General features: G+C 50.3%; 1 long non-coding RNA gene across 1 annotated transcript in view; it reads left to right on the top strand.

Annotated features, from left to right (window-relative positions):
- Positions 1–1,196: 1,196 nt before the first annotated feature.
- The window catches only part of LOC142929719 (uncharacterized), a 35,273-nt gene continuing 25,388 nt past the window's right edge, over positions 1,197–11,081 (top strand). Inside the window, exon 1 of the long non-coding RNA XR_012945875.1 lies at positions 1,197–1,551. This is a non-coding gene — a long non-coding RNA (uncharacterized LOC142929719). The remainder of the gene's footprint in view (positions 1,552–11,081) is intronic.

Below are 11,081 nucleotides of genomic sequence, written 5' to 3'. Positions count from 1 at the left end.
GCAATGGATGTCTGGACATGAAGAGCTTCATAGCTCATCGGATCCCTCCAGTCTAAATAACACATTCTGATAAAGATAACAGACTCGATGGCCCTTCGTCGGTGTTACGAAGGGCCACGGCCCGAAACGTCGGCAGTGTTATGGACCAATGTGTTGAGTTTATTCATCTTACAGACTTAAGTGCTGCGAGCGAACACATTTCAAGGCAGCCACGACGCACAGACAAAGATCCCCCGTATAGCCTTCGCAGAATTTTGGGGGCAAGTGCTGTTAGCGAGCATCTATGGTAGGCTGCCAGGGCATTATGAAGGGGGAGAGAAGTGTGGCTGTGGTGTTTGTCTCCCCGGTGTGTGATGTGTTTACACACCGGAACAGGTACACATTTTAAGGCTGAGTCGACCTAGGGTCACGCACAACACACTCGTGCACAAAAGAAGACGTAAAGCACTCAAGGACAAACACACTAAGACACGTGTGCTCACACGTACAAGAAAGGCAAAGATCCCCAGTTTTTTTTTACTTAAAGCTTTCGTGACTGCAGGAATTCATATTCTTGGGTCTTTCGGTAAAATTACGTTGATAGGTTCAAAGAAAATAACAAAAATAACAAAAAACTACGACGATCGAAACGTCGTAGTTTTTTTGTTATTTTCTTTGAACCTATCGACGTGACTTTAACGAAAGACCTCAAGAATATGAATCCACAGTTTTGCCTTTTAGACGACAAATACAAAGATCCCCGGTATATCCTAAACAGACTGTTGGGACAAGTGCTGTCCGCGAGTAGCACCTATGAGGACCGGCACGGCACACGAGGGGGTGGGTGGCCGACACCACGCCCGGCCGCCTTTGTCTCCCCAGCGGTGACTAACACACCCCACCGGGTACTCATTTGAGGCTGAGTCGACCTAGGTGCGGCCCAGAACCGGTTCAAGGTAATCGTCACTTGGTGTTGGCCGTGAGCGGGAATCGAACTCGGGTCGCCGGGTTCGCAGCGCGCTAACCACTGCGCCACCGCTCCCCGCACGCACCCAGACAACAACAGCCGCCACTGAGAGAGCGGAGCGAGGTGGGGGTGACGTCCCCTCCAATGCCCTAGTGCCAGGCTAGGTGCACGCGAAGTGCTCGATCGCTGGTAGGTTCATGGCACGGCACCAAAAACACAAAACCACACAGAGATTAAGATGCCCCCCCCCCAACTTGTTTGGGGGGCAAAGTGCTTTTAGCGAGCAACGAAGACCGGGAGGAGGAGGACCCGTCCGCCTTTGTCTCCCCCAATGCTGCGTTGACCTAAGCGAGGCTCTGGCTAGGATCTCGCTATCACCACTCGCCACTGACGTCAGCCGTGGCCGGCTTCGTAGCGCAGGCAGTGCGCTAACCGCTGCGCCACCGCTCCCCCCCCACCCACAACCACGCGCGCGTGCACAAAGACATCGACCACGCGCACCACACAAAGAACAAGATCCCCCGTATAGCCTTCGAGACCTGCTGGGGCAAAGTGCTGCTCGCGACACCGCGCCAGGGCCGCATTTGTCTTCCCCCAGCCACCAGGTACTTTAAACTCATTTAAGGCCACTGATGTTAGCCGCGCGACGGGAACAAGAAGAGGTGATGACATCGCCGGGGTTCGCTGCGCAGTGCGCTAACCACTGCGCCACCGCTCCTCTCCCCGCAGCAACAACAACAACAAACAACCGCTCGGTGGCGGTGACGATCCCTTCGCGGAGCTCGTGCCAGGCTAGGTGCACGACGACACACAACCAACACGCGTGCTCTTACACACACGGAACAAAGACGAAGATCCCCTGCTCCCTCCATAGCCCTTTGTGTTTTGTGAACAAAGTGCCGTTAGCGAGCACCAATGAAGGGCGGGACGTGGCACACGAGGCCGCCTTTGTCTCCCTCGTGGCGATGATTCGACGCCGCATCGAGCTACTCGGTAGTCGACCTCGGGGAGGCCCCGGACCGGTTCAGATAATCGTCACTGGGTGCTGGTGGCCGTGAGCGGGAATCGAACTCGGGGCGCCGGGATCGCAGCGCAGCGTAGCGCGCTAACCACTACGCCACCGCTCCTCCACACACAGAGAGACACGGGCACACGCGCTCACACACACACAAGCTGACACACACAAACACACGCGCTGACACACACACAGACACACGCGCTGACACACACAGACACATGTGCTGACACACACAGACACATGCGCTAACACACACAGACACACGCGCTCACACACACACAGACACACGCGTCAACACACACACAGACACACGTGCCGACACACACAGACACACGCGCTGACACACACAGACACACGTGCTGACACACACAGACACACGTGCTGACACACAGACACACGCGCTGACACACACAGACACACGCGCTCACAGACACACGTGCTGACACACACAGACACACGCGCTGATACACACAGACACACGCGCTGACACACACAGACACACGTGCCGACACACACAGACACACGTGCTCACACACACAGACTCACGTGCTCACACACACAGACACACACGCTGACACACACAGACACACGTGCTGACACACACACAGACACACGTGCCGACACACACAGACACACGCGCTCACACACAGACACACGCGCTCACACACACACACAGACACGCGCTCACACACACACAGACACACGCGCTCACACACACACACAGACACGCGCTCACACACACACAGACACACGTACCGACACACACAGACACACGCGCTGACACACACAGACACACGCGCTCACACACACAGACACACGCGTCAACACACACACAGACACACGCGCTGACACACACAGACACACGCGCTCACACACACAGACACACGCGTCAACACACACACAGACACACGCGCTGACACACACAGACACACACGCTCACACACACACGCTCACACACACACAGACACACGTGCCGACACACACAGACACACGCGCTGACACACACAGACACACGCGCTCACACACACAGACACACGCGTCAACACACACACAGACACACGCGCTCACACACACAGACACACGCGTCAACACACACACAGACAAACGCGCTGACACACACAGACACACACGCTCACACACACACGCTCACACACACACAGACACACGTGCCGACACACACAGACACACGCGCTGACACACACAGACACACGTGCTGACACACAGACACACGCGCTGACACACACAGACACACGCGCTCACAGACACACGTGCTGACACACACAGACACACGCGCTGACACACACAGACACACGCGCTGACACACACAGACACACGTGCCGACACACACAGACACACGTGCTCACACACACAGACTCACGTGCTCACACACACACAGACACACACGCTGACACACACAGACACACGTGCTGACACACACACAGACACACGTGCCGACACACACAGACACACGCGCTCACACACAGACACACGCGCTCACACACACACAGACACGCGCTCACACACACACACAGACACACGTGCCGACACACACAGACACACGCGCTGACACACACAGACACACGCGCTCACACACACAGACACACGCGTCAACACACACACAGACACACGCGCTGACACACACAGACACACGCGCTCACACACACAGACACACGCGTCAACACACACACAGACACACGCGCTGACACACACAGACACACACGCTCACACACACACGCTCACACACACACAGACACACGTGCCGACACACACAGACACACGCGCTGACACACACAGACACACGCGCTCACACACACAGACACACGCGTCAACACACACACAGACACACGCGCTGACACACACAGACACACGCGCTCACACACACAGACACACGCGTCAACAAACACACAGACACACGCGCTGACACACACAGACACACACGCTCACACACACACGCTCACACACACACAGACACACGTGCCGACACACACAGACACACGCGCTGACACACAGACACACGCGCTGACACACACAGACACGCGCTCACACACACACAGACACACGCGCTGACACAGACACACGCGCTGACACAGACAGACACACGCGCTCACACACACACAGACACACGCGCTGACACACACAGACACATTCGCTGACACACACAGACACACGCGCTGACACACACAGACACACGCGCTCACACACACACACAGACACACGCGCTGACACACACAGACACACGCGCTGACACAGACAGACACACGTGCTCACACACACAGACACACGCGCTCACACACACACAGACACACGCGCTGACACAGACAGACACACGTGCTCACACACACAGACACACGCGCTCACACAGAGACACACGCGCTGACACACGCGCTGACGCACGCGCTCACACACACAGACACACGTGCCGACACACACAGACACACGCGCTGACACACACACAGACACACGCAGAGACACACACAGACACACGCAGAGACACACACAGACACACGCAGAGGCACACACACAGACACACGCAGAGACACACACACAGACACACGCGCTCACACACACAGGAACACGTGCCGACACACACAGACACACGCAGAGACACACACAAACACACGCAGAGACACACAGACACACGCAGAGACACACACAGACACACGCAGAGACACACACAGACACACGCAGAGGCACACACAGACACACGCAGAGACACACACAGACACACGCAGAGACACACAGACACACGCAGAGACACACACACAGACACACACACAGACACACGCAGAGACACACACAGACACACGCAGAGACACACACAGACACACGCAGAGACACACACACACACACGCAGAGACACACACACAGACACACGCAGAGACACACACACACGACGGGTGATTTTTTAAATTTAAAAACAGCTGCTGCACTCAGAGCCGGCCGAACCGGTTGGGCGACAGCTGAGCCGAGCGGGGGGGAGGGAGGGATCGGGGGGGGGGGGAGATTGGTGGCTCAATAGCTTCAAAAACATGGGGGAGGGGATTCCAATCTCCCTCCCCCCATCTCCTCCTCCCCATCTCTCTCCTGCGTCCCCCACTCCTCCTCTTCCCTCCTCCTCCTCCTCTGTCACACGGAAATTCCTCGCTTTAGGGGGTAAAAAAAAACACATTCTGCCGTCCATTTTCCAAGCAAGAGAAAACTAAACGCGCAGCCGTTCACGAGCGCTCGAAATGCACCTAGCCTGGCACAGGCGCTGGTGGTGACGTCTCCGTCACGTGGTGGCGAACGTTGGCTGTTGTCGAGCGAGTGCTTTCTGCGTGAGTGGCGTGGTGTGTGTTGTGTTTGTGTGATTGTTGGTGTGGTGTGTGTCTGTGATTGTGTGATTGTTGGTGTGGTGTGTTTCTGTGATTGTTGGCGTGGTGTGTGTGTTGTGTTTCTGTGATTGTTGGCGTGGGGTGTGTGTTGTGTTTCTGTGATTGTTGGTGTGGTGTGTGTTGTGTTTCTGTGATTGTTGGTGTGGTGTGTGTTGTGTTTCTGTGATTGTTGGTGTGATGTGTGTTGTGTGTCTGTGATTGTTGGTGTGGTGTGTGTGTTGTGTTTCTGTGATTGTTGGCGTGGTGTGTTGTGTTTCTGTGATTGTTGGTGTGGTGTGTGTTGTGTTTGTGTGATTGTTGGTGTGGTGAGTGTTGTGTTTCTGTGATTGTTGGTGTGGTGTGTGTGTGTTGTGTTTCTGTGATTGTTGGTGTGGTGTGTGTTGTGTTTCTGTGATTGTTGGTGTGGTGTGTGTGTGTGTTGTGTTTCTGTGATTGTTGGCGTGGTGTGTGTTGTGTTTCTGTGATTGTTGGTGTGGTGTGTGTTGTGTTTCTGTGATTGTTGGTGTGGTGTGTGTTGCATTTCTATGATTGTTGGTGTGGTGTCTGTTGTGTGGCTGTGATTGTTGGTGTGGTGTGTGTGTTGTGTTTCTGTGATTGTTGGTGTGGTGTGTGTTGTGTTTGTGTGATTGTTGGTGTGGTGTGTTTCTGTGATTGTTGGTGTGGTGTGTGTTGTGTTTCTGTGATTGTTGGTGTGTTGTGTTTCTGTGATTGTTGATGTGGTGTGTGTTGTGTTTCTGTGATTGTTGGTGTGGTGTGTGTTGTGTGTCTGTGATTGTTGGTGTGGTGTGTGTGTTGTGTTTCTGTGATTGTTCGTGTGGTGTGTTTGTGTGATTGTTGGTGTGGTGTGTTTCTGTGATTGTTGGTGTGGTGTGTGTGTGTTGTGTTTCTGTGATTGTTGTCGTGGTGTGTGTTGTGTTTCTGTGATTGTTGGTGTGGTGTGTGTTGTGTGTCTGTGATTGTTGATGTGGTGTGTGTTGTGTTTCTGTGATTGTTGGTGTGGTGTGTGTTGTGTGTCTGTGATTGTTGGTGTGGTGTGTGTGTTGTGTTTCTGTGATTGTTCGTGTGGTGTGTTTGTGTGATTGTTGGTGTGGTGTGTTTCTGTGATTGTTGGTGTGGTGTGTGTGTGTTGTGTTTCTGTGATTGTTGTCGTGGTGTGTGTTGTGTTTCTGTGATTGTTGGTGTGGTGTGTGTTGTGTGTCTGTGATTGTTGGTGTGGTGTGTGTTGTGTTTGTGTGATTGTTGGTGTGGTGTGTGTTGTGTGTCTGTGATTGTTGGTGTGGTGTGTGTGTTGTGTTTCTGTGTTTGTTGGCGTGGTGTGTTGTGTTTCTGTGTTTGTTGGCGTGGTGTGTTGTTTTTCTGTGATTGTTGGTGTGGTGTGTGTGTTGTGTTTCTGTGATTGTTGGTGTGGTGTGTGTGTTGTGTTTCTGTGATTGTTGGTGTGGTGTGTGTTGTGGTTCTGTGATTGTTGGTGTGTGTTGTGTTTCTGTGATTGTTGGTGTGGTGTGTGTTGTGTTTGTGTGATTGTTGGTGTGGTGTGTGTTGTGTTTCTGTGATTGTTGGTGTGGTGTGTGTGTTGTGTTTCTGTGATTGTTGGCGTGGTGTGTGTTGTGTTTCTGTGATTGTTGGTGTGGTGTGTGTTGTGTGTCTGTGATTGTTGGTGTGGTGTGTGTTGTGTTTCTGTGATTGTTCGTGTGGTGTGTTTGTGTGATTGTTGGTGTGGTGTGTTTCTGTGATTGTTGGTGTGGTGTGTGTGTGTTGTGTTTCTGTGATTGTTGTCGTGGTGTGTGTTGTGTTTCTGTGATTGTTGGTGTGGTGTGTGTTGTGTGTCTGTGATTGTTGGTGTGGTGTGTGTTGTGTTTGTGTGATTGTTGGTGTGGTGTGTGTTGTGTGTCTGTGATTGTTGGTGTGGTGTGTGTGTTGTGTTTCTGTGTTTGTTGGCGTGGTGTGTTGTTTTTCTGTGATTGTTGGTGTGGTGTGTGTGTTGTGTTTCTGTGATTGTTGGTGTGGTGTGTGTGTTGTGTTTCTGTGATTGTTGGTGTGGTGTGTGTTGTGGTTCTGTGATTGTTGGTGTGTGTTGTGTTTCTGTGATTGTTGGTGTGGTGTGTGTTGTGTTTCTGTGATTGTTGGTGTGGTGTGTGTTGTGTTTCTGTGATTGTTGATGTGGTGTGTGTTGTGTTTCTGTGATTGTTGGTGTGGTGTGTGTTGTGTGTCTGTGATTGTTGGTGTGGTGTGTGTGTTGTGTTTCTGTGATTGTTCGTGTGGTGTGTTTGTGTGATTGTTGGTGTGGTGTGTTTCTGTGATTGTTGGTGTGGTGTGTGTGTGTTGTGTTTCTGTGATTGTTGTCGTGGTGTGTGTTGTGTTTCTGTGATTGTTGGTGTGGTGTGTGTTGTGTGTCTGTGATTGTTGGTGTGGTGTGTGTTGTGTTTGTGTGATTGTTGGTGTGGTGTGTGTTGTGTGTCTGTGATTGTTGGTGTGGTGTGTGTGTTGTGTTTCTGTGTTTGTTGGCGTGGTGTGTTGTTTTTCTGTGATTGTTGGTGTGGTGTGTGTGTTGTGTTTCTGTGATTGTTGGTGTGGTGTGTGTGTTGTGTTTCTGTGATTGTTGGTGTGGTGTGTGTTGTGGTTCTGTGATTGTTGGTGTGTGTTGTGTTTCTGTGATTGTTGGTGTGGTGTGTGTTGTGTTTCTGTGATTGTTGATGTGGTGTGTGTTGTGTTTCTGTGATTGTTGGTGTGGTGTGTGTGTTGTGTGTCTGTGATTGTTGGCGTGGTGTGTGTTGTGTTTCTGTGATTGTTGGTGTGGTGTGTGTTGTGTTTCTGTGATTGTTGGTGTGGTGTGTGTTGTGTGTCTGTGATTGTTGGTGTGGTGTGTGTGTTGTGTGTCTGTGATTGTTGGTGTGGTGTGTGTTGTGTTTGTGTGATTGTTGGTGTGGTTTGTGGTGTGTTTCTGTGATTGTTGGCGTGGTGAGTGTTGTGTTTCTGTGATTGTTGGTGTGGTGTGTGTTGTGTTTCTGTGATTGTTGGTGTGGTGTGTGTTGTGTTTCTGTGATTGTTGGTGTGTGTTGTGTTTCTGTGATTGTTGGCGTGCTGTGTGTTGTGTTTCTGTGATTGTTGGTGTGGTGTGTGTGTTGTGTTTCTGTGATTGTTGGTGTGGTGTGTGTTGTGTTTCTGTGACTGTTGGTGTGGTGTGTGTTGTGTTTCTGTGATTGTTGGTGTGGTGTGTGTGTTGTGTTTCTGTGATTGTTGGTGTGGTGTGTTGTGTTTCTGTGATTGTTGGTGTGGTGTGTGTTGTGTTTCTGTGATTGTTGGTGTGGTGTGTGTTGTGTTTCTGTGACTGTTGGTGTGGTGTGTGTTGTGTTTCTGTGATTGTTGGTGTGGTGTGTGTTGTGTTTCTGTGATTGTTGGTGTGGGGTGTGTTGTGTTTCTGTGATTGTTGGTGTGGTGTGTGTTGTGTTTCTGTGATTGTTGGTGTGGTGTGTGTGTTGTGTTTCTGTGATTGTTCGTGTGGTGTGTTTGTGTGATTGTTGGTGTGGTGTGTTTCTGTGATTGTTGGTGTGGTGTGTGTGTGTTGTGTTTCTGTGATTGTTGTCGTGGTGTGTGTTGTGTTTCTGTGATTGTTGGTGTGGTGTGTGTTGTGTGTCTGTGATTGTTGGTGTGGTGTGTGTTGTGTTTGTGTGATTGTTGGTGTGGTGTGTGTTGTGTGTCTGTGATTGTTGGTGTGGTGTGTGTGTTGTGTTTCTGTGTTTGTTGGCGTGGTGTGTTGTTTTTCTGTGATTGTTGGTGTGGTGTGTGTGTTGTGTTTCTGTGATTGTTGGTGTGGTGTGTGTGTTGTGTTTCTGTGATTGTTGGTGTGGTGTGTGTTGTGGTTCTGTGATTGTTGGTGTGGTGTGTGTGTTGTGTGTCTGTGATTGTTGGCGTGGTGTGTGTTGTGTTTCTGTGATTGTTGGTGTGGTGTGTGTTGTGTTTCTGTGATTGTTGGTGTGGTGTGTGTTGTGTGTCTGTGATTGTTGGTGTGGTGTGTGTGTTGTGTGTCTGTGATTGTTGGTGTGGTGTGTGTTGTGTTTGTGTGATTGTTGGTGTGGTTTGTGGTGTGTTTCTGTGATTGTTGGCGTGGTGAGTGTTGTGTTTCTGTGATTGTTGGTGTGGTGTGTGTTGTGTTTCTGTGATTGTTGGTGTGGTGTGTGTTGTGTTTCTGTGATTGTTGGTGTGTGTTGTGTTTCTGTGATTGTTGGCGTGCTGTGTGTTGTGTTTCTGTGATTGTTGGTGTGGTGTGTGTGTTGTGTTTCTGTGATTGTTGGTGTGGTGTGTGTTGTGTTTCTGTGACTGTTGGTGTGGTGTGTGTTGTGTTTCTGTGATTGTTGGTGTGGTGTGTGTGTTGTGTTTCTGTGATTGTTGGTGTGGTGTGTTGTGTTTCTGTGATTGTTGGTGTGGTGTGTGTTGTGTTTCTGTGATTGTTGGTGTGGTGTGTGTTGTGTTTCTGTGACTGTTGGTGTGGTGTGTGTTGTGTTTCTGTGATTGTTGGTGTGGTGTGTGTTGTGTTTCTGTGATTGTTGGTGTGGGGTGTGTTGTGTTTCTGTGATTGTTGGTGTGGTGTGTGTTGTGTTTCTGTGATTGTTGGTGTGGTGTGTGTGTTGTGTTTCTGTGATTGTTCGTGTGGTGTGTTTGTGTGATTGTTGGTGTGGTGTGTTTCTGTGATTGTTGGTGTGGTGTGTGTGTGTTGTGTTTCTGTGATTGTTGTCGTGGTGTGTGTTGTGTTTCTGTGATTGTTGGTGTGGTGTGTGTTGTGTGTCTGTGATTGTTGGTGTGGTGTGTGTTGTGTTTGTGTGATTGTTGGTGTGGTGTGTGTTGTGTGTCTGTGATTGTTGGTGTGGTGTGTGTGTTGTGTTTCTGTGTTTGTTGGCGTGGTGTGTTGTTTTTCTGTGATTGTTGGTGTGGTGTGTGTGTTGTGTTTCTGTGATTGTTGGTGTGGTGTGTGTGTTGTGTTTCTGTGATTGTTGGTGTGGTGTGTGTTGTGGTTCTGTGATTGTTGGTGTGTGTTGTGTTTCTGTGATTGTTGGTGTGGTGTGTGTTGTGTTTCTGTGATTGTTGGCGTGGTGTGTGTTGTGTTTCCGTGATTGTTGGTGTGGTGTGTGTTGTGTTTCTGTGATTGTTGGTGTGGTGTGTGTTGTGTTTGTGTGATTGTTGGTGTGGTGTGTGTTGTGTTTCTATGATTGTTGGTGTGGTGTGTGTTATGTGTCTGTGATTGTTGGTGTGGTGTGTGTTGTGTTTCAGTGATTGTTGTGGGGTGGTGTGTGTTGTGTTTCTGTGATTGTTGGTGTGGTGTGTGTGTTGTGTTTCTGTGATTGTTGGTGTGGTGTGTGTTGTGTTTCTGTAATTGTTGGTGTGGTGTGTGTTGTGTTTATGTGATTGTTGGTGTGGTGTGTGTTGTGTTTCTGGGATTGTTGGTGTGGTGTGTGTTGTGTGTCTGTGATTGTTGGTGTGGTGTGTGTGTTGTGTTTCTGTGATTGTTGGTGTGGTGTGTGTTGTGTTTCTGTGATTGTTGGTGTGGTGTGTGTTGTGTTTCTGTGATTGTTGGTGTGGTGTGTGTTGTGTGTCTGTGATTGTTGGTGTGGTGTGTGTTGTGTGTCTGTGATTGTTGGTGTGGTGTGTGTTGTGTTTCTGTGATTGTTGGCGTGGTGTGTGTTGTGTTTCCGTGATTGTTGGTGTGGTGTGTGTTGTGTGTCTGTGATTGTTGGTGTGGTGTGTGTGT

The sequence above is a fragment of the Petromyzon marinus genome, chromosome 33 (assembly GCF_048934315.1).
Source record: "Petromyzon marinus isolate PM22_M1 ecotype Great Lakes invasive population chromosome 33, UKy_Petmar_22M1.pri1.0, whole genome shotgun sequence".
Taxonomy (NCBI): Eukaryota; Metazoa; Chordata; class Hyperoartia; order Petromyzontiformes; family Petromyzontidae; genus Petromyzon; species Petromyzon marinus.
The sequence above is the reverse complement of the archived record's forward strand: the minus strand, read 5'-3'. Positions and strand labels throughout refer to the sequence as shown.